General features: G+C 38.3%; 1 protein-coding gene across 10 annotated transcripts in view; it reads left to right on the plus strand.

Annotated features, from left to right (window-relative positions):
* Positions 1 to 451: 451 nt before the first annotated feature.
* MYO6 (myosin VI) overlaps positions 452 to 18436 on the plus strand; it is a 145651-nt gene continuing 127666 nt past the window's right edge. For 7 of the 10 annotated variants that reach the window (XM_015569438.1, XM_015569440.1, XM_015569439.1 and 4 more), the window contains exon 1: positions 452 to 507. The gene's annotated coding sequence lies outside the window, so the exon portion shown is untranslated. The remainder of the gene's footprint in view (positions 508 to 18436) is intronic. The other 3 variants (XM_015569443.1, XM_006772180.2, XM_006772181.2) reach the window with 2 other exon arrangements.

The raw sequence follows: 18436 nt of genomic DNA on the forward strand, positions 1-18436 counted from the left end.
CGCTCACTTCCAGCCGCCGGGAGAGGCTCCTTTCCCGGGGTGACCATCACCCGGATACCTTGGGGCGTCGTCTCTGGCTCCAGGTAGGAGCGGAGCGCTCAGGTGTCCGGCTCTGACGCTCCGTGATCGTTTTCTTTTTCGTAAACAAGCTTAAAGTGCAGGGCAGGAATAATGTCGTTTGTCCTGGGGTGTGAGGATCAGCTGACTAATAGTTTAATCATGTAGCAGATCAGGCTGGGACGGTCTCCGTCTGTATTTTCAGTCTTTAGGTGGACCAGTCCTTTGAGTATGTTAATTTGTAGGTTGCCTAACGATAGCTTTTTAATATTTGTTAATTGACAAAACTCCGTAAAACAATGGAAATGCCCAAATCTGGGATGTTGGAATAGGAAGTAACTTTTATTTCTGGCGCACCTGTGTCAGGAATATGTGCATTCAGTTTCAGAAGCACGTTACATTGTGCGTGGCCTGAAGTGTGGGGTGAAGTGCTTCGGTGAGAACCTACAGGTATTAGTGAGGAGCTTAACAGACTGCTGTACATGCTAAAGTCTCATGTAACATGCTCTTCCGCTCTGGGGGTGTAGATGCAGAATATTTAAACATAGGGTTTGAGAGTTTAAAAAATTCACGTCCTTAAGATTTAGCTGACACTGTTCACACCATAAAATGTGAATCTTGAACTTGGGCTGGGAATGGTCATGGTACAAAGGTTGGCAGCAAAATGGCATTTCTGTACAAATTAACTAAACTTCATAGAGGTCTTGGGTTGTGGTTTTCCAATTGGAAATTGTTTAGTGAAAAAAAATGACCTTGGTGTCTTTTATCATTCACTTTAGAAACACCACAAATTGAGCTATAGCCAGAGCATGAAACAATGCAACTCTTCAAAATAACTCATTGACTTTTAAATACCCAGCGCATTTGGGAGTATTTTCAGTTGCGCGGGAATTACATGCACAGTGGTAAACAGAAGTTATTTCAGTCTTACGCAGATTTGCCCGTTGCGTTTGCATGTTCTATGTGACACGCCATTTATTGTTCTCCCAGCTTTTTAAGTTACATTTTTGCGTGCAAGAACTAATTTTAAAAGGGAGTTACAAAAGTGATGAATGACTTTAATAAAAGATAATCATGATTCAAAACTCTATATAATATATATAACAAATATATTTTTCATGAGTGTGTGCAAATACAAGTGAGGAAAATGTAATAAGATATTGCAATATTTAATGTAAATTTATGAGGTATTTAAAACAAGATCATAAATCATAACCCATGGGGCTTATCTGAAATGGATTTTTTCATCTGTTTATGTTTATGTGATCAAGTTTTAAAATAACAGTGGCCAGGAAATCTGAGAGAGGCTGAAGGCTCTTTTCTCATCCTGTTGTGACTTTGCCTGGAGACTGTGGTGGATCATGTAGCCCATTGTTTAGACAACTGGGCTGTCTCCGGGTTCTAAAATACAACTTTCTTCAGAAAGTTTTAGAACGTTTGACCATGGAAGCACCCGAAACATTTTTGAAAAAATTTACCAATTGCCACTATATATATTGATAATTGAATCTTCATTGTTGATATGTAAAAGGACAGTTTTTAAAAGATTTCCAGCCTTTCTGAAATTTTCACTTCTCTATGTTAAAACATTTTAAGTAAAAGATTGAAAAAAGCATTGCAACTTTAATACATTTCAGAGAGGTTAATTGTGATCCCCCTTAATGAGATACCTCATAATTTGTGAACTGGCCCTTTCAGACTGTTGTCACCCATTTATTAGGCATCTGCCATAAGCAGAGCACTAACTGAGGGACTTGATGTACAAAAGGATTCAGGGTTGGTGGTCTTGTCCTTTTACACATGGGGAAGTTTAGGCATATCTCTAAATACTAAATATTTGCTCAAGGTCATGTAGCTCCAGAAGGACAAAGGCTGGATTCACACCCAAGTCTCAAAACCCCTGTCCTTTTAGACAGACCTGGTTGCCTTGATCTCAGTTGGTTTGGAGCCTGTTCAAATAAACCTGCAGAACTGATGCTGTGTTAAAGAGTGTGGCTTGAGGGCTGAAGAAGGCACACAGGAGTGACGATAAGAGAGGCCAGGAACGTGGTTCTGGAACTAATTTTGAATTCATGCATCTGTTTCTTAACTCTTAAGATGACAGCCTGGAACAGTAATATGATGTTGCTTTATCATTTCTGGTGTAAATTTCAGAATATTATACCTATTGTGCACTTTTTATTTTGATGGGTTTATAGGAACTAGAATTAGGTTGTAATGTAACACTGGTTTTTATTGTAGCTAAAATGAATAGTATAATGTTACTGCTTAGGAGAGAACTTAAAAATTTTCCTCAAATTAGACAGATTGTTACCTGTACATGCAGTAGCTGTCCTTTAAATGTTGTATAATTCTCTAATCCTGGGGGTGGGGGTGGGGTGGGGGGGAAGACTTGATTTCAGAGTATGATTAAATTGTCAACTGTACTATTTAGACAGTTTTTTAAAAAAATTTGCTTTTTAATTTAGATATGGCTCATGTTTATTTCAGAAATGTCCCTTGAACTATAATAACATAATTGAGCACACAAAGTTCATCTTTTATAACAAAGTAGGCGTCATTTCAGCGGTAGAATGTGATTAGATAAATGATAGGAAGAAAAATGATAAGAAGGCTGAGTTGCGTGCCTACTTTTACAGGTGTTTCATTATTTGGTTTGAACTATTAAGAATTTGGCATCTTGAGGATACTCCACCATATCTCAATATCGCAAGGATACTCAACTGTAAATACAAAACCATCATCCAAGGGCTTAATATAAATTATTAATGGATGATCTGTAATACACCTGTGTGTGTATGTGTGTGTGTGTGTGTGTCTGCAGGTGTAGATAATCAAGAACTAACTAAATTTAAAATCTGAAGATGTTTATATTAAAGGTTAACATACCTTTGTATGGTGCTTTATTGTTTTGGAAATAGTTTATGTGTACTTGGTCCTTAAAACAACTTGATGAAGTAGATGTGGTAAACTTATTCCTATACTGAAGATGAGTAAATGGAGACAGAAATTAAGTACCTGTTCCAGGTCACTCATGTGGCTGCTTAGAAGCATAGCTGAGAATGGAACTCCTCTCTGTGAATTCCGTAGTGATCTCTCTTCCCCCAGTTCTCCATCTCTTTGATGTTAGTTATGGTTAATCTCTTTGCAGTGCTTATTTCATTTTATGGCTTTAATTCAGATGGTCACTGAAATGCTCATTGTTAAATTCTCATTGTTAAATAGTTTGTTTTTAAAGTAAGGTAGCATGATGAGGGTGATGTATCATGGAACCACTTTAACATTAACTTTTCTAGTTGAAGAGTTTTTAAAGAAAAGTCAACAGTTAGTTAAAAAGAAAGAAGAAAAATGTTCTGAGGGAATTTTGAAAATAACTTACAAGTTTTTGGCACATTGTTCTTGATCTGATGATTATACTTGTTTTTTGTAATAATGAGCTAAGGTGTGTCTTCATTGGTACCTTTATACCTTCATTCATTTAACAAATATTTGAGTATTTACCGTGGGCCAGGCATTGTTCAAAGTGCTGATGATGCAGTGATAAATTAAGACCAAGTGACATTTTATTATTGTTTTGAATTAAGGTAATTATAGACTCTATACTAGTATGTAATCAACAGGGCTGACTCTAAAGTTGGGAAATAGACAGTTGTCAGAGTGGTACAATTTCAGGGCTACTAAAAGACTCATTTGCTCTAAAATATTCTACTCCTGGCATTCAGTCCACTGAGTTACACACTGTTACCAGTGTACTCCTGAAAATAAGATATGTTCTATCTTTTATCACAGTCCCAGGACACAGAGCTGTGAGAAAATAAATCAGACCTTGTACTGACTGATACGTTGAATTTTGTAAGAGAGGTGGTTGGCAAAGTAGAATTTTAATAGCAGTTATTGAGCTTTTGCTCAGGTCCTGTGTCAAACAAGTACTTTAACTCATTAGCTCACTGTGTCATTTCAGTGCACTTAGCATCAGGACCCTCATTTTACAGATTAGGAGACCGTAGCACAGAGATGTTAAATTTGCTCAAGCCCGAAGCCCATACTTGGAGCTGGATTTTGGATCCTTTATAGTACTTGGCATGTGGTAGGTACTCCTGTCGAAAGGGTGCTGGTATACATACAGGCTTGTGCCATTGTGGTGGCACACCATGTAGGTGGCACACCTTGGTGAGTGAGGGATGGGTGGGGAGAGTCAAGAGAGCTTGTTGGGTGAGTGGTTGGCGTTGTGGGGAGGGTGGGGACAGGGAGGGTTATTGTTTTGCTTGGCCCTCAGGCTTAATCCTCCTTAAATGCACAAATGCTTGGTTGTCCAGCTCCTGGGTAAGAGGACAGGCAGACCTGAGGTGATCCTGGTTTTGCCACTCATTACCATTGGTCAGGTTACTTCGTTTCTCTGGGCTTTCGTTTTCTCATTTGTAAAATGGAGGCAACAATGCTACCTAACTGGTGTAGTTCTTGCGAGCACTGAACTAGCTGATATTACATGTAAAGCACCTATCATACTGGCATTATTATTACTATGGTTTGGTTATTATTTTTTTTCTTTTGGACAATGTTTAATGTGGAATGTGAATTCAAAAGAAAAAAAGCAATATATTGGAAGTTTGGGTGGAATCTTGAAGTTGGCTAGTTTTAAATAGTTCTGAAATTTAGGTGTGCCTCAGAAATACCTGAGGGACTACTGAAAACACGTATCAGGGAGGTGTGGGTGGGGCCTGGGCATTAGCATTTTAACAAGCTCCTAAGTTGATTTATTTGACTATCAAAATTTGAGAACTATTGGTTTAAACGTTTTTTTTTTTTCATCCTGTGCTTAGAGAGGGCTTCAACAATAACAACAACAACAAAATTACTTGGATTAACCAGGTAGGTGAAAGTGAAATATCAGTTACCAGAATCTCTTCATTGATTTTTTTTAAAGCTTATTTCAGCCTTATTGCATTTATCTTGAGAGAACAATGCAGTGTGAAATTACACACCTAAATTTAATTGTGCTGAATATTTCAGCTTATTAACCAGCTTCTTGTGGAAGTAAGCTAGTTATATTTAATTTTTATATAATTATACAGATAGCAGTAATATATAAATAATGTCCATATAGATCTTAAGTCCTTTTTCAACTTTTTAATTGGATTTCTTTAGATAATGGACTGTTTTTTACTAACCAGACTTGGTATTGTTGGCTGCATCAGGCAAGGTCCCAGCAAGAAAAGAAATTTCATCCTTGATGGTGCGAATGAAGAGATTGTAGAGGTTAGGGAACAAACAAGGGATGGTGCAGCACCCAGGGAATAGCAACAGCAAGAAGCCCTTTATTCCCCAGAGAAGAGCAGAGCAGAGAGCGGACATTGTGGAGGAGGGCCCAAGGGAGCTGGCTTTGAGGCAGGCAGGGAGGGAGGGGATGCTCCCTGCCCCCTCCTCCCTCTGTTTGTAGGTCTGTGCCAGTGACTTCCATTTCTAGCACCCAATTGGGGAGCCTAGGTCATGATCTGTGCAGGCCAGGAGCAGAGCAGAGCAGGGATTTTGGGGTGCTGTGGAGCAAGTGGAAAATAACTAGGACGTTGAATAGAACCTTCGGGAATTTGTAGTATTTCCTCAGTGCATTTAAAACAGTTTTTAGCATTGTGATACAGCTGCAAAACGCTTGAGACTACTTGACTTATATATATGCTTTTAGAAAATAGTGTATTCACTTTCTCATTTAATGGAACAATCATTTTAGGAACTTTTGGTGATTTATATAACCAACCGAGTGAGAAACATAATTAACACAATGCATATTTCTTAATATATTGTTAGGCCTTAATGAGGTTTTCTGACATTTTCTTCATTGGGTAGTCTTGGGTTGATAGAATAACTGTTTTTCATTAAAAAAATACTTTAATGACTACGTTTCAAAAATTCTGGCTAGAATAGTCCTTTGCCTTCTGGAATTTATACGTCTATTCACTTGGACTCTGGATAGCAAAGAAACCAGGATGCAGGCTTGATGTGGTAAATAAGACTTTTATGAAATGTTTTTCCTCCCCAAGTCCTGTTAAAGACATTACATTTTTGTATAAATCTGTTGCAGTTTGTTGCTATTCAGCTGTCTTTTGCTAATGAGAATTTTACCTAGTTTATCTGAGTTTTGGTTAAGAGTCTTAATCCATGCTCTTTATTTTGGACAGGTTGTTTAGGATTACTAAAGAAAAGGGTTTCTCTCCTTAAAGAGAAGATATGAAGGTTCTTAGTATTTGAGCAGTACCCCCGCAAAACGATTAGATTATGGTTTGTCTTTTCTTTGCTTGGGAGTTCCAGGGAAAAAGAAATACAGAATTTTACTCAGATTCAGCAGCAGCTGTCTTGGTCACAGCTTCCAGAAAGGGAAGAACCATATTGTCTGGGGCCGAGCAAATTAATCCCATAACAACACCTGGCTGTGAGACTTTAAATTACAAATAAAGGGTACTTCTAGACCAGTGGCTCTCAACCTTCTGGCCCTTTAAATACAGTTCCTCATGTTGTGACCCAAGCATAAAATTATTTTTGTTGCTACTTCATAACTGTAATGTTGCTACTGTTATGAATCGTAATGTAAATATATGATATGCAAGATGGTCTTAGGCGACCCCTGTGAAAGGGTTGTTCGACCACCAAAGGGGTCGTGACCCACAGGTTGAGAACCGCTGTTCTAGACGTAAATATAATTGGGTCATTTTTTTTTTAAACAAATACGTTTTTCATCTTGTTTTTAAAAGAGCATGGTGGGAGAAGAACAGGTTTGGAGTAAACCAGTATTTTGGGTAGTAAAATTATGCTCAGAGACTGATTTTGTCTTTGCCAGCAATTTATTTATCACAGTGAATTTCATAAGCCAGTAGCACACAGGATAATGCCGCTTTTAAAAACAATTGAAGTATAGTTGATATACAATAGATTAGTTTCGAATGTACAACATAAGGACTCAACATTTCTGTACCTTACAAATTGATCACCGCAAGTCTAGTAACGAACTGTCATCGTACAGTTATAGCGATATTATTGATTATATTCCCTATACTGTACATTACATCTTCATGACTTACTAGGATAATGTCTCATAGTAAGCCTGAAAGAAATAACGTACTCTGAGGCAGTGATAGCTTAATTACATCATTGTTTCAGGCAAGGGGAGATGAATAAAGTCAAAATTCAGATTACTAGTAGGTGTCCCTTTTTACATGAGTAGGCACTCAGGAGAGGTAGTTGGCCAATGGAGAGCTGACACCAGCTGCTCTTGTTGCTAGAGCACGTTGCTAGGGAACCATGCTCCCATGTTGATGAGCAGGATGATCTTTCCGGGGGCTGCTTCTCTGCTTTCACCACTGTCTAGGGAGGAATTGCCTCATGGAGACAGGAGCTAATGCCCCAGTGATCTTCAGAGGGCTCTTTACATCAGCAAAGTGTCACCTTGCCCAGACCCAAACTCTCCAGTAGTCCTCATAAATTCACTAAATGTCCCCTTGCCATAGTTGCTTCTCTCCATGTTCTTATCTGTAAGCCCCCAGAGGGGACCCTCAGCAGCTGGGCTACTGAGTGATAATCAGCGACAACAGATGAGATGATGGCATCCTGACACATTCTTCTATCCAAACAACTTCTAAAAACAGCTTTTATTTGTCTTGTCACAAACACATGGATTAAAACAACTTTATTAAAGTCATAAGCAAGTGAATTTGAAATCATATCAAACCAATACACAGAAACCAAATAGCACCTGTGCTCAGAAATCATACAGTTAGATATTTTCTCTGTAAGTGGGCTTTTTTTTTTTTTAAAGGAGAGATTTCAAACTTTTGTGGTATCTTCAAAAAAAACATATTGTTCATTTTGATTTGACACTGATAGAGTTAGTATCCCGCAGGAGAGAATTAAAGCTGTTGGTTTTTCCATATTGTGCTCTTTGAATTCCCTGATTTGAGGATTGAATTATTCCAGAGAGAGCCTTTCTCTGCTTCCTTGTTATTCTTTTTCTAAAATTAGATGAAATAGCTGTGTTTTGGTTTGTGGGCATGATTTGCTGTCTGTTATCCTCGTGGTGCTTTGGGGAAGAACAAAGTGTATGCATATGTATGTGTTTTGAGGAGAAATGTATTAGTTTCTCTGCTTTTTCTGTCTGTCATCGTTGACTTGAAGATGAGAAGAGCAAGATGACTGATGTAGCTATTATGCTTGTGTTTGAGGTTTCAAACAAAACTGTGGCTGTGTTGGCCATTGAGCTAATGGAGACAGCAGATGAGTGTAAAGCGTAAAACTAGTCATCATCTACTCAGTGGCTAATTGAGGAAGTTTATATTAGTTTGAAGGATTTTCTATCAGGTATGGTGGGGAGGGGAGAAGAGGAAGGGAATTGAATGAGTTTGAATATCTGAACAGATTTCACAGCAGATTTTTAGAAACCAGAAAAGAATATTTCAGAATTTTGTGTTACATAGAGATATATTTTACTGATAAGTTTGCTGTTTTGAAAAGGGGGTGCAGCATAAATTAAGACTATAGAAACCACTTGTTTAATTTGGTGACTCAGTGGGTTACTAACAAACATAGGGATAGCCTGATGGCTACATAATGTTAATGTGTCAGGAAATGGGCTATTACTTATTAGAGGCGTGCTTCTGGAACTGGTCCAGAATCGCACGGACTCTGGTCGTGGTCTCTAGGGCAGTGGTTCTCAACCTTCTGGCCCTTTAAATACAGTTCCTCATGTTGTGACCCAAGCATAAAATTATTTTCGTTGCTACTTCATAACTGTCATGTTGCTACTGTTATGAATCGTAATGTAAATATCTGATATGCAGGATGGTCTTAGGCGACCCCTGTGAAAGGGTCGTTCGACCACCAAAGGGGTCGTGACCGACAGGTTGAGAACCACTGCTCTAGGGTCTTGCTGTTTGGTGTACATTGTCAAAGGTTCGTTTTCAGTACATACAGACAGCTGTGTAGGTCATCAGGATTTAACAGTGAAGGGTTTATATTGCCGGTTGGGAGTTGGCAGTATGTGAAAAGGATGGGTTAAATGAGTGACCCAGAATGACCCTAGACCAGTAAGTCCTAATAATTCTTGAGGACCAGCAGTGTGCCACCACATTGAGTGTTTCATAGTCATTTTCTCATTTAATTGTAATGTTGACCCTATGAGGTAGTTCTTATCTCATTTTACAGCTGAGTACTGAGGTCTAACTATCTTGCTAAAGCAATACAGTAGTGAGGGGGGGAAGCTGAGAAGTCCCCAGGTGATCTGGATCCAGAGCCTTTGTCCCATTTAGGATTTGAAGTTACCTCTTTTTTTTCCTTTATTCTTTTTTGGGGTTCTTTTAAAGCAGTGGTTCTCAACCTTGGCTGCACATTAGAATCACCTGGGAATCTTTTTAAAATCCTGATTTCTGGGCCTCATCCTACGGAAATTCTGTTTCTTTGTTATGGGGTGAGGCCACAACATTAGTAACAAAGAAACAGAATTTCCGGAGGATGAGGCCCAGAAATCAGGATTTTAAAAAGATTCCCAGGCGATTCTAATGTGCAGCCAAGGTTGAGAACCACTGCCCTACAGGATTCATTAGTACTGTTTTTCTGTGCCTAATCAAGGATGGTAACATCATGACACTCATGCAGCTGTTGCCTGCTTTCAAGTTTAAGGTAGAGAACTCCTCTGTGATACCCTCTGTTATCCTCACCCTTGGATTTCTGTTCTCCACGGTGCTCCAGCTACCTCTGCTAGTTGGTGCGAGAAGGGAGATTTCTGGCATGCAGAGTGTAAACCATTCCTTATGGCTTTTAAATTCCATAACAACTACCCATTTTAAATTCATAATTCATAAATTTGCTTTAAATGTATTCTTGTAAAGTTTTGTGTAAATTAAATGAAGAATTAAATTATACTTTTGTCTTATCCTGGAAAACTTCATGTTTATTTAAAGGACTCCAATAGTGATTGCTTTTGCAAGGGAAGAATCCTTTGGTAAAACAAATGATTGTTTTCTAAATTATACTAATAAATATGGATCTTGCACATATTACCTTTATAGAAACATAGGTCTGGCTGTATATACATTTTATATAAATGTGCCTAAATTAAGTTTGAGCTCATATTTTGCCTGATATTATGAATAAAAAGGGAATGGACAATCAGTTTTTTCTTAAATAAATGCTACTTGTTGGATTTGCACTAAAATGTACTTTAGTAGGCTTATCTACACTAAGAGTAATATATATATACACACATACACACACACACACACACTCACTCTAGAGGCCCAGTGCATGAAATTCGTGCACTGGGGGGGGGGTGGGGGTGGTGTCCCTCAGCTCAGCCTTCACTCTCTCCAATCTGGGACCGCTCGGGGGATGTCTGACTGCCAGTTTAGGCCCAACCCCATGGGATTCCTAAACCGTCACTCAGACATCCCTCTCACAATCCAGGACTGCTGGCTCCCAACTACTTGCCTGCCTGCCAGCCTGATCACCCCCTAACCACTCCCCTGCCAGCCTGATCACCCCCTAACCACTCCCCTGCCAGCCTGGTTGCCCCCAACTGCCCTCCCTGCTGGCCTGGTCACTCCTAACTGCCCTCCCCTGCTGGCCTGGGACAGTCAGTTTGCATATTATCTCTTTCCATGTTGTGCCCACATGGGGGTGGCCATCTTGTGAGAGGGTGTGACAGTCAGTTTGCATATTATCTCTTTATTATATAGGATATATTTAAACCTCACCGGAGGATATTTTTTCCATTGATCTTTAGAGAGAGTGTGGAAGGGAGAGAGGAAGGGGAGGAGAGAGAAGAGAGAGAGAAAAACATTGATGTGAAAGAGACACATCAACTGGTTGCCTCCTGCACATGCCCAGACCAGGGCTGGGGATAGAACCTGCAACCAAAGTATGTGCCCTTGACCGGGAATTGAATTGGAGACCTTTTGGTCTGAGGGCTGACACTCTAACCACTGAGCGAAACTGGCCAGGGCTAAGAATAATTTTTTCAGTGATAGGTTGAGGTTTAATAAATAGCACAACAGTAAATTGTTTGGGTCATAAAATTTATTAGGTAAATGCTAGTGTTCTGTATAAATGCTTAAATCAGTGTTTGATGCTATTCTGATCTAAATTCTCTGAAAATATCACAAATTTTAGAGAGATCATTTTATTAAAAATTGTTACAGTTGAAAGCAGACAAACTATTGTTTGGAAAACATCTTCATGTGTCCTGGCTAAAATAGTTGTTTCTCGTACCTAATACTATGCTAATGAGGCCATGAACCCAGATTCATTGTAATCTATGTTCTGTCCCTAAACATTCAACGGAGACTTACTACTCTGTAACCTCCTAATTAATAGATTTAGTGGCCTCATTTAGATCATTATTATTTTTCAACCTTTAAGCTACTGACCAACTAATTCTCCTTAAGCTCTCTCTTCTTAGATTCTATGGTCATGCACTCTCTCAGGTTTCTGACTTCCTTTTTTATTTTTATTGTTTAATTTTCTCTCTCCCTTTGCTGTTCATGTCTCATAAAATCCTGTACTTTGCACTTAGCTCTACTCACTCTGTTCTTATTTTTGATAATTATCTCAGTCCTGTGGTTCCAACTCTTATTCATATGCAGATTAATACAAAATTTCTTTCCATGTCATCTTAACCAGCATTTCTTTTTTTTTTTTTAATATATTTTATTGATTTCTTACAGAGAGCAAGGGAGAGAGATAGTGAGCTAGAAACATCGACGAGAGAGAAACATCGATCAGCCGCCTCCTGCACATCTCCCACCGGGGATGTGCCCGCAACCCAGGCACATGCCCCTGACCGGAATCGAACCCGGGACCCTCCAGTCCACAGGCCGACGCTCCATCCACTGAGCCAAACCGGCCTCGGCACCAGCATTTCTAAACTGATATTCTACAGTAGCGATTTTTAACTGGTGTGCTGCAAGAATTTTTAAAACATGCAATACTGACTATTTAGTCAGGGCCACTGACCTTTCCTCCTGAGATTGTTAAATAAAAAAATGACAACAGCCATTAAAACAATAATTGTTTAGTGTGAAGGAATCAAATTATAACTATTTTCTGTTGTCAGATTGGTAAAACACATATTTTTTGTTGTGCTGCAGAATCTTAGTAATTAGTTTATGTGTGCCATGAGATGAAAAAGGTTGAAAATTGCTGCTCTACAGACATCTTAAAATTTCACATATTCCCATCACACCCACCTCTTTTTAGAAACTTGCATTTTCTTCCTTTTCCCTTATGATGCCCTCATTACTCTGTTGTTCATGGTCAGAACTTTCACTCATTTTTTCCCCCTCTTCACTTGGCATGTATGTCAGTTGTCAACCCCTCTTTTGCTTCTGGAAGGTCGTCCTTCACTCCCTATGCCCTCTGACTGGAGCAGGCCTTATTGGTTTTCTTTCCATATACATCTCCCTATATTTGGCCCTTTTCTTCAATGTATGGTCAGTCTATCTTGTGCATTGCCATTAGGGTTATATTTCAAAGTAGAAATGTGACTGTAATATTCTCTAGCTAAATAAGAATCCATATTAGCCCTTCATTAATACATTTAAGAGTCCAAACTTTCATTGTGGGATTTGAAACCCTTTGTGTTCTAATCTCTTGGCCCATTTTTCCACCTCAGCCATTGTCACTCTTCTGCCATTATACTCTAGCCCTGTCGACCTATTCCTCAAACATGTCCCTGTTCTCTCATCTCCCTAGTTTTATTCAAACAGACTTTTGTCTTTTGGTCAGTCTTACCCTTTTTTCAGGACTTGCTTGAATAAATCTTTCTAAGTCACTTTTCCAAATTTACTATTTGAAGTTACACCTATATTATAATATTTATCACAGGTTATGTGATATGTATCTTTCTTTTTTAAAAAAATATATTTTTTATTAATTTCAGAGAAAAGGGAGAGGGAGAGATAGAAACATCAATGATGAGAGAGAATAATTGATTGGCTGCCTTCTGTACACCCCACACTGGGGATCGAGCCTGCCACCTGGGCATGTGCCCTGACTGCGAATGGAACTGTGATCTCCTGGTTCATAGGTCGATGCTCAACCACTGAGCCAAGCCGGCTGGGCTCTGTCTTCTTTCATTTCCCTACTCTCACTAGATTGTGAATGACTAGAGTGAGAACTGTCTAGCAAAAGATTTGGTAAGGTTTTATGTAGATCAGTGGATCTCAGGTCTTAGTACTTCTTTGCACTCTTAATTATTGAGGTCTCTAAATATTTTGTTTATCTATTTGGTTTTATTTATCAACTAGAGGCCCGATGCATGAAATTCATGCAAGGGGCTTGGCCCCTGCAGCCACAGTAGCTGCCTCTGCCTTGGCCCCTGCCATGGCGGCTTCATCTGGTAGTTCATCTGGTCTAATTAGCATATTATGCTTTTATTATTATAGGTATTTACTGTATTAAAATTCAAAAATTATTTATTTTAAAGCAACAATAATTAATAAATGCATGTTAACAGAAATCACATATATTATGAAAAATAACTACTTTTAAAAATAAAAGTTAATGAAGAGAGTGGCACTATTTTACATTTTTATAAAGCTCTTTACAGTCTAACTCAATAGAGGATAGTTGGATTGTCCTATCTGCTTATGCATTTAATTTGTTGCATTATGTTTTAGTTGAATTGTATATGAAGAAAATCTGACCTCACGCAGACAGATCATTGAGAAAGGAAGTATTAATTTGACCTTTTCAGATAACTCTGTATATTCTTTGATCCCTCACTAAAACTCAGCAAGTGGTCATTTCTTAATGTTCCAAAGTAGAATCTTTAACCATATCAGTGAACTTTTAGTACTGTGTTATATTACAATTCGTTGGTCTGTTTAGCACTTTGGATCTTTTACCCATGCATTATTTTATAACATGATGTATGGGTCACTTGGAACATACTGTTTCACTGAATTATGCAGGTTTCTAAATTTATTTAATATCCAAATCATATTTTTCCCTGGCCGGTGTGGCTCGGTTGAGCATCATCCCATGCACCGAGAGGGCATCAGTTTGATTCCTGGTTGGGGCACATGCCCAGGTTGCACACTTGATCCCCAATGAGGGGTCTACAGGAGGCAGCTGATGGATGTTTCTCTCTCTCTCAAAAAAAAAATCCATAAAAACATTTTAAAAAATCATATATTTATCTCATCAGAAAAGTCTTTTTAAGTATTAAAACTTAAACAGCATAAGCTATTATGCTCAGGTCAGATACAAGTTTTCCCAGATTCTACTTTTTTGTTGTTGTTGTTAATCCTCACCTGAGGATTTTTTTCCCATTGACATATTTTTTTAAATTTTTCTTATTGATTAAATTATTACATATGTGTCCTTATCCCCACGTTACCCCCTACTACCCCCTTCCCTCATGCCCTCACCCCCCCTCCATTGATATTTTTTAAGAGAGTGTGGAAGGGTGGGGCCCAGATTCAGCAAATACTTGTCAGTTGTTTTCCTTGAAGTAACAGGCTTCACTCAAAAACAAATGAACAAATAAAACCTGTTTGCCAGAAGCCAGAGTTTCAATAACTACAGTTAGTCATTCTCTTCAGTGAAAATGGTGTTTCATGAAAAATAAGAAAAGGTAGCCAGTTCCTGAAGGCTAGAACTCGAGCATCCGCACATATTTTCCTTGAGTCAACTGTCATACTTTGTACTTTATGCACAATTTCTATTTTGTCATATATTAAAAACGTGTATCTGAGAGTGAAGATCTAATAAAATCAATATATTTTACTGCTTCAACAAAGGTATTAAGTGAGACAGCATTCTTTTTACTGTGACCACTGGTATATATGGTTGGTGCCACTGCCTTGATTCTAGGTAAACTGGTAGAAGTTTTACCCATCATTGGATCTGCATTATCAGAGCAAATGTAACCACAGTGCAAAAAGCCAATGTCTTCAAAATAATTTTGACCTTGTTGACATTCTGAAAAGGTCTTAGGGATCTCCAGGGGTTTCATTGACCACACTTGGAGGACTGCTGGTCTGGAAAATTGTTGACTTGAGTTGCGAATGTGTTCAGGTTTCCTGTAGACCACACAAGTAGAAGCCTAGAAAGTTCTAGTTAGACATTATCCCAGAGTTAATTTTATTCCAATTCTTTATTAAGAAGTTGAGGAAACAGGTTTGAGAGGTTAAGAGACTTGGTAAAGTTCATTCAGCTAAATTACTGGAAGAACTGAAAAGATAATTCATATGGCTTGATTAATTCTGAGTTCATTCTTTTTCTATCAGTATTATGCATTTAAAACTTTTAAAGGCATTTCAGACACATTTTATATAATGCTATGACAAGAAAATAAGCATTTCCTTTTTTTAAATATATATTTCTTTATTGATTTCAGAGAGAAAGGGAGGAGAGAGAGATAGAAACATCAATGGTGAGAGAGAATCATCAGTCAGCTGCCTCCTGCACGCCCCACACTGAGGATCGAGCCTGCAACCCAGGCATGTGCCCTTGGCCGGAATCAAACCCGGGACCCTTCAGTCCGCAGGCCGACGCTTTACCCACTGAGCCAAGCCGGCTAGGGCAGCATTTCCTTTTATGCAATAATATGGATACTGTCAAGTAGAATTCCTTAGAGGATAGATTTTTGAACTCTATGACCCAGAACTCTAGGACCAACTTTCATCTGTGTTTTTTCTTTCTTTCTTTTTTTTTGGTAAAGGTTACACATACTTATTACTGAACCAGTTTAGTAGCGTAGAAAAATGTTAACAGAGAAAAATATTCCAGTAATTTTCCAATAAAACATGTCCAACTGTTTAGATAGTAGTGATCTTTTCAGTGATGTGGTAAGTTGTAAACAATCCAGACACAGCATAAATATGTGAGCCATCTCATGTGCAGTTCCTTCTAGACCTAGCTTGGTTCTTCTCCAGTTGGAGTCGTACTTGATTTTATTATTAGTTTCTATCTGAATCCATTGGGGAATGGGCCGATTCTGCTTTTGTTTCTTGGCCAGGAACCTCTTGATCCTGAAAGTCTAATGAGAAGAAATGGTGAAGAGGAGTCAACCATCAGCTTTCATCTCTTTTTCTCACCTCCTTTCTTCATCTAGATCAGTGGTTCTCAACCTTCCGTCTGCCGCAACCCTTTAATACGTTACTTATGTTGTGGTGACCCCAATTTCATTGTTACAAATTGAACATAATTAAAGCATAGTGATTAATCACAAAAACAATATGTAATTATATATGTGTTTTCTGATGGTCTTAGGCAACCCCTGTGAAAGGGTCATTCGACCCCCAAAGGGGTCGCAACCCACAGGTTGGGAACCGCTGCTCTAGATGAATGTAAATTGCTTGCTATAATCAGTTGGCAGGTCACATGAGAAATTGAGATAATGCAGCAGTTCATGGGTGCTCATTGCTTAAAAAGCCCTCAAAATATACCCTGATAAAACTCAGTATAATTAGTTTGACATTTAAGAGAAGAGCATATTATGTATAAAAGTGAAAAATAATTGAGCATCTTTTAGAGATTATTTCTTTTAAAAATAATTTTATTATGGAAAGTTTCAAGCATATTCAGAAAAGAAGAGGAGAGCATATGAACCACTATGTTTCCATCACCCAGATTCAACAGTTAGCAACCCTTTGCTAATCTTACTTTATTTACCTTTTTTTAAAAATCAATTATTCCCCCTCCCTCTGGATTATTTTAAATCAAACCCAAGCTAGCATGTAATTTTATCATATATAAACATTTCAGTTTATAGAAGAGATTATTTCTTATAACTTGTATTTAGGCATATATAATGAAGTCAGGACTTGATATTTAAATAAACTGGGATTAAACTCTCAGTAGTCTTTTCTAGCCTAACCAACAAAAAACAAACCAATGAAAACCTCCCTTCCATCCTGCTATGTTCCTTGTTCTGTTGCCTTATTTCTCTTTCTCTTACTCTAAACTTCTTGAAAGAGAAGCCTTGGTTCCCTGTTTCTACTTTATCTCCTTCACACTTTTCACTGCAGTTATCATTTCTGCTTCAACTACTATTCTGGAACTGCTCAAAGATGACCAGTGCCCTTCCCATTTTCAAGTCTGTTGGCCTATTTTCAGTTGTCAGTAGCCTCTCCTGAATCATTTGATGATGTTGACAACCCCTTCTTGTTGCGACTTCTTTCCCCTTTGGCCTAGTGCTCTCTCCCCAGAGACTTTCTATATGCTTTTACCCATTGTTTCTCATTCTTCCTTTGACATGTCAGGTTTCTGGCTTTAGTCTCATTTTCTTTTACTGTTATATTAGTACTTTCTTATCCTGTCAGACTTGGTGCCCCCTTTTCAAAACAATTGTTTTACAATACTCCATTTACTACACTGAAATGGAATTAGCAGATAAAAGCCCGGTCAGTGTGGCTTAGTGTTTGAGCATCGACCCATGCACCAAGAGGTCTGGGGTTCAATTCCTGGTCAGGGCACACGCCTAGGTTTAGGGCTTAATCTCCAGTGGGGATGTGCAGGAGGCAGCTAGTTTATGTTGATGTTTCTCTCATCGATATTTATCTCTTTCTCCCTCTCCCTTACTCTTTCTCTAAAATCAATAAAAATATATTAAAAAAGAAATTACTAGACAAAAACTTACCAATGTGCATGCATATGTATATAAATATACAAGTCAATACACATAACAAAAAAACATACTGGACTAACACAAAAGCAAGTAATTATAAATTAAGTGTTTTTATCACAGTGATTAAATCTATTAATGCTTATGTTAATAATATTAATATTGCCTGGCTGGTTTGGCTCAGTGGTTGAGCCTCGACCCAGAAGCCAAGAGGTAACTGGTTGCATTCCTGGTTGGGGCACATGTCCTGGTTGCAGGCTCAATCCCCAATAAAGGGCGTGCAGGAGGCAGCTGATCAATGATGTTTCTCTCTCATTGATGTTTCTCTATCCCTCTCCCTTCCTCTTTCTCTAAAAATCATTAAAGGAGAAAATATTCATATGTAGCTCTGGTCGGGTGGCTCAGTTGCTTAGAGCATCATCCTATACACCAAAACGGTTGCAGGTTTGACCCCTGGTTGGAGTGTGTATGGGAGGCAAATGATCTATGGTTGTCTCTCACATTGATGCTTTTCTTTCTCTTCTCTCAAATCAATAAAAACATATCTTCGAGTGGGAATTAAAAATAATATTAGTTTTATAAATATATAAATTTTAATTTAATTTATATATTAATATATGTATTTCAGTATGTGGAAGCTTAGATAATTCTATGCTATAAGACAGAATAAAGTAATGAGACGCTAATATCCATATGTATAGTCATGAATGCACCTGCTGCAAATTAAACTAACAAATAGGTATGTTATATTGATGACTCACATGTCATGAT

This window comes from Myotis davidii, unplaced genomic scaffold, assembly GCF_000327345.1.
Source record: "Myotis davidii unplaced genomic scaffold, ASM32734v1 scaffold104, whole genome shotgun sequence".
Taxonomy (NCBI): domain Eukaryota; kingdom Metazoa; phylum Chordata; class Mammalia; order Chiroptera; family Vespertilionidae; genus Myotis; species Myotis davidii.